A 6,061-nucleotide genomic window follows, 5' to 3' on the forward strand; every position below is an offset into this window, starting at 1 on the left:
AGATGCTGAATGAGTAGGAATCTTCTGAGATGGTGCAACATGGTTTCTGACAACTGGAGTGCACGCATGTTGGGGACAGCTGTTTGCAGTAGGAAGGTCAGTTCGCACAGAGCCACCTAGGCAGCAAGCACCACACAGAGGCAAGGAGACTCAGTCCCTCAGAGTCCAGGAGGGCTTTGGCTCGCCTATGGACTTTAAATGGCAACATTCATCACTGAGTTAAGGGTTTCATGCACAAAGATCTTCTAGAAAGGCAAGTTTACCTGCTCTATGGGCATGTCCAGAGATGAAGTGCCACTGGCCACAGATATAGAACTTCCTCCCCTGAGTGTGAAAATAAACACTTAGGGGAGAGAAATTGCACAAAAGATTTAGGTCTGCTACACTTTCTGTATTAAAGAAAGTGGGAAAAGTTCCAAAGAAATCTGCCTGCCTTCTTTTGGCAGAAATAAATAGTGTTTTGGTCCCAAATGAAGTAGCATGTCTGCATCCATCTTCTCTAAGAACAGTGTTTCTTAATATTTGTGGTAGAGAGAGGGTCATGGAGCTTTATGAATATTAGGGACTCTTTAGCTAGAGAAATGTAAAGTAGTTTAGCCTACGCTTGACCCATTAGAGAATCTTTATGTTACTGAAGCAAAACTGCCCAGCTGTTGGGTCAGAACTGAAGGATGTTGAGAAGTGACTCTAGAGAGTAGGAGAGAAGAAAAGAGAAATTTCCTTCACTCTGACTTCCTTAAAAAGCAGATTCAAAATCCTATAAAGGGTAGTTATACGCTAGTAGCATATAAGAATGACTTTAGGGAGTTGGGTGATAGCGCAGCGGGGTTAAGCACATGTGGCAAGAAGCATAAGAACTAGTGTAAGGATCCCGGTTCAAGCCCCGGCTCCCCACCTGCAGGGGAGTTGCTCCACAGGTGGTGAAGCAGGTCTGCAGGTGTCTTTCTCTCCCCCTCTCTGTCTTCCCCTCCTCTCTCCATTTCTCTCTGTCCTATCCAACAATGACGACATCAATAACAACAAAAATAAAACAACAAGGGCAACAAAAGGGAGTAAATAAATAAACATCAAGAAAAAAAAGAATGACTTTAACAAATAGGACACTGGAAAAATTCCCCCATGGTTTGGCTACTAGAGCGCATCTTATGGAGTCCAGGCACTGTGGTTCTCTCTTCTCCTTCACCAATGATTTTTGATACCAGATTACCTGACCCCACCTTGTTCAAACTGGATTGCCAGTTATTTCACCTCTCTGTGCCTCCGCTTCCTTATCTACGCAAATGGAAGGAACAATACCTCGTTTCCCTCTCTCTCTCTCTCTCTCCCCCTCCCTCCCTCCCTCCCCACCTGGGTTTTCACTGAGCTCACTGTCTACATGACTATTTCACTGTTCACACCAGTCATTTTTTTCTCTTTCCTTCTTTCCTTTCTTTCTTCCTTCCTTTATTTCTTCCCTTTTTTCTTTCTCTCTTATTGAATAACATCTATACTGTTATATAACCATCACTACCATCTATGTCTTGAACTGTTTTCATCTTTCCCCAGATTTTACACTCAACAAATAATAAGGATAAGGAGGATAAGAGAGGAAGGGGGAAGAAAGAAGGAGAAAGAAAGAGAGAAGGAGAGAGATACCTGCAGTATCCACCACACTGAAACTGCTCCACCACTCATGAAGTTTCCTTCCCACTCTATCCACTTGGGTCCTTGAACATGGTAAAATGTGAGGAGTTAACGGGAGGACTACAGCAGCTAACATTTATAAATCACTTAGAAAAGAACCTGGTTCATAAGGGATACTAAGGGAAGTTTTGGTTTCACAAAATAAAATAAACATGCATGAACTTGAGAAAGCAATTATGGCCATGTTTTTATTTTATTTTATTATAATTTTATTGGAGTCATTAATCTTCGCCCACCCTGTCCAACGCTTGACGTCTCGTCACCCAATCTGGTCCCCTATGCCTACACTGAACTTCTCTGTTCCAGTCTCTTGGAAACAGAGTTGGCAGTCAGCTGAGGTAAAGAACAAACACCTCATCACAGATCCCTGCAAGCGCCAACCCGGCTTTGACCTAGCACGTTATGATTGGGCCCTCCTCAATAGCTATCAAACAGGCCATGGCCGGTGCGCCGCTATGTTCCATCGCTGGGGAGCCAGAGACGACCCAAACTGCCCCTGTGGCTACAGACAGATTATGACCCACATAGTCAACGACTGCCACCTCTCCAGATTCAAAGGAGGTCTCGAAGCTTTACATCAGGCTCAACCTGACGCTGTTGACTGGCTACGGAAGAAGGGCAAACGCTAGAAGAAGAAGGAGTCATTAATAGTTTACAGTGCAGTTTTTGACACATGGGAACAAATTCTCCTCTCCCCATGAGAGTTTTCTGCAGAATTCTCTGACTTAGGTTCTTTTTCACCACTTTGACCCAGAACCCCAACATTCTCTCCACTCCCTAACTTAGCCTCCTTCCCCAGAGTTGTTTGCTTCAGTGTAATAGACCGTGCTTTTATTCTCACCAATTTGTTACCAAAAACTTTCTTCAATCCCAAAGAGTCCTAAAAGAGCAAAATCTAGGACTTAGCACCCATGGAAGCAGAGTCTGTAAGCCTACTTTCTTAGGCTTCCTGGAGCACCAACCCAGTAAAGTTCACTTTTTCTGTGGGCCAGGAAATTCACTCAGACTTTAGGCCTGCTGGTAGATTCCAGGGGGGAAGTTTATTTCAAGAACCTTTTCATTCAGAGTTCCAAAAAGCAGTTTTATCTTGAGCTCAGTCTGAGGAAATTCAATTCTCCTCCCACCCCAGCACACCCTGTGGCCTTTAAAGATGTGGTTTCAGGGACTGTTTAAGGGGTGGATGGGTTCTGGGTCTCTGTGTGGAGACCCTGAAGGGACAGATGGCATGACTTTTTTTTTTTTAAGAAAGGAGACATTAACAAAATCATAGGATGGGGGGTACAACTCCACACAATTCCTGCCACCCAATCTCTATATCCCGTCCCCTCCCCACTAGCTTTCCCATTCTCTATCCCTCTGGGAATATGGACCCAGGGTTGTTGTGGGTTGCAGAAGGTGGAAGGTCTGGCTTCCGTAATTGCTTCCCCGCTGAACATGGGCATTGACTGGTCGATCCATACTCCCAGTCTGCCTCTCTCTTTCCCTAGTAGGGTGGGTCTCTGGGGAATCAGAGCTCCAGGACACATTGGTGGGGTCTTCAGTCCAGGGAAGCCTGGCTGGCATCCTGATGGTATCTGGAACCTGGGGCCTGAAAAGAGAGTTAACATACAAAGCCAAACAAATTGTTGAAGAATCATGGACCCAAAGGATGGAATTGTGGAGATAAAGTGTTGGGGGGTACTCACTGCAAACTCTAGTGTACTACCGCTTTCAGGTATATATTTGTCTTGGTTTATGGATATTTGTGGACATATGCTCTATCTCCTGGAACCTGGTCTATATCTAGGTTTTGGGACATGACTTTCAACAGAAACACTGTCTCCTCTCTCAGCACATCTGATAGCTTTCTTTCTTTTTTTTTTGTGGATATTAGTATATCTTCCATTTTCCTTTATTTTTAATTAATTTATTTATAAAATAAAAAATAGAAAATATCGACAAAACCAGAGAATAAGAGGTGTGAAATTCCACACATTTCCCACCACCAGAGTTCCATATCCCATCCCCTCCATTGGAAGATTTACTATTCCTTATCTCTCTGGGAGCATGGACCCAGGGTCATTGTGGGATGCAGAAGGTGGGAAGTCTGGTTTCTGTAATTGCTTCTCCAATGGACATGGGCATTGACAGGTTGATCCATACTCCAAGCTTGTCCCTATCTTTCCCTATTGGGGCAGGGCTCTGGAGAGGTAGAGTTCCAGGGTACATTGATGAGGTTGTCCATCTGGGTGAGTCAGGTTGACATCATGGTAGCACCTGCAACTTGGTGTTTGGAACGTGTATTCCTTTGCTTCCTCCTTTCTTGTGGGGCTCAGTTCAGTAGTTCTTGTAAGGTAGAAAATTCCTTTAGTTCTTGAATATTTGAGAAAACCTTTATTTATCCCTCATATTTTAGGATAATTTTGCAGGATATCTTATAGTTCTGCCTTTGTATGTAACTTCTTTCCTTTCCCTAGCAGCCAGCAAAATTTTTTCCTTGTCATTCATTTTTTATAGCTTTACAATAATGTGCCTTGGTGTTGGTCTTTTTTTAATTTATAAATCTGGGTGATCGTTCTGCCTCTTGAATGAGAATGTTCTGATGGTTTCCTAAGTGAGGGAAGTTCTCAGCTAAAATTGCTCTGAAAATGGACTTTGGGCCTTTACGCTTGTCCTCCTCCTAAGATATACCTATCACTCTTATATTTTATCTTTTGATGGAGTCTACAATTTCACAGAGAGTTTCTTCAGTCTTTCTAAATGATTGCTTTCCTTCATCTTTTAATTGAAAGAATGGGCTGGCTGTATCTTCTAATTGGAGATTATTTCTTCTGAATGTGTGAATCTACCTCCTAAGCCTTCTACCTGGGCATGGATTGCAGTTAGAATGTCTTTTATTCCCTGGAGTTCTGACTGAAGTTCTTCTTTCAAGATTTGGAGATTCTTAGAGAATTCTGTTATTTTTTAAATTAACTTAAGACAAAATGGGGTTAGGTTGGGGCTGCTGCTGAGGCACGTGAAGGGATTCACAGTGGGGAGCTGGGAACTGGTTTAAACAATACAAGGTTTATTAGGGTGAAACAGGTAAAAGGCAAAATAAGCACTTATCATCAAAGGTTAAGAATACACTAGGTCCATAAGATCTGAATATAGTTATCAAAGGTTTAGTTCCATAAGATAAATAACTATAAGCTCTTGTAAAGGTTGCTCATGGTTGTATAGGGGTCTAAAAGCTTACTGTCTAGCAGAGTCACACGTGTTCAGTTCCCAGGAGAAGTAGACATGGTGGATGGATGCCTGGAGCACCTCTGCCAAGAGGCATCTGACCAGGAGAAGCCATAGCCAAAGAGAGTGAGAGTTCCATCTGGCTGTCCTTTTAAGTCTTTTCAGCCTGTCCACAATGCTTTGCAAACAGGCATAGTCTGGATCCACCTACAGTCCACTATGTGTCTGCACAGATCACTGCATACTCTGTCAGCCTTTTGTCGCCAAGGCTGATGTCACCACTGTGACAGTGTCCATGGTCACTGACATATTGCATCACCACACTGTTATAAGTTCTTCTTTTGAATGTTTTAATTCTATAGTAACATGCTCTTTTAATTCTTGCTTAAATTCTTGAGAGTCCTAATAATGAGCTTTTTTGTAGTCTGTCTCTGAGTCTCTCTAAATTTGTAATTCTTTGGATTTCCTCTGTTTCATTTCTGTCTGGCTGATATGGCATAGCTGACTATTTAGTTCTGTTTCTCTGATTGCACATTTTTTTGTGCTGGTTATTGATGGCCAGGAAGTGATGCTATTGTGATCTCTAGGTTTCTCTTGTTTGTATGATCTGTGGAGAGTGTGATGGTGTATGTGGGGGGTGTTGCTTTGGTTTGTCTTATGGTTACAAATAGTATTTGAGCTCACATTCTGTGATGATGAGTAGGAATATTCCAAGCGGCCCCAATTTCAGGACCCATCTTCCTTGGTTGGTGCATAAAGTATGTCGTCCATCCTCCCTTTAGAGGATGGAACATTCTCTACTGTTGTTGATCCAAGTTGAGGGCAAACCCTAAGACAGCAGGAATCTCCTGCTTCCTCTATAGAGCCTATATTTCCACCAGTCCTGGGACCCTTAGGGTGGGGCGCACTTTCCTACATGCTTCTCTCAATTCATACCAAATGATATTGCATCCGTCAATCCCAACTTAATCAATGCAAAGAGTACCACTTCAACATTCTTCACTTCAGACTGTGTCCAGAGACGTCAGGCATGGAATGTCAATCCTTCAGCCTCATTACTTGGGTGAGACCTTTCCTTTCATAGGATCCTCTAATTCCATTCCAGGTGGTTCACTTCCTAACAAAGTCCCAAAACCTAGATATAGACCAGGTCCCATGAGATAGAGCATATGTT

This window comes from Erinaceus europaeus, chromosome 3, assembly GCF_950295315.1.
Source record: "Erinaceus europaeus chromosome 3, mEriEur2.1, whole genome shotgun sequence".
NCBI lineage: Eukaryota > Metazoa > Chordata > Mammalia > Eulipotyphla > Erinaceidae > Erinaceus > Erinaceus europaeus.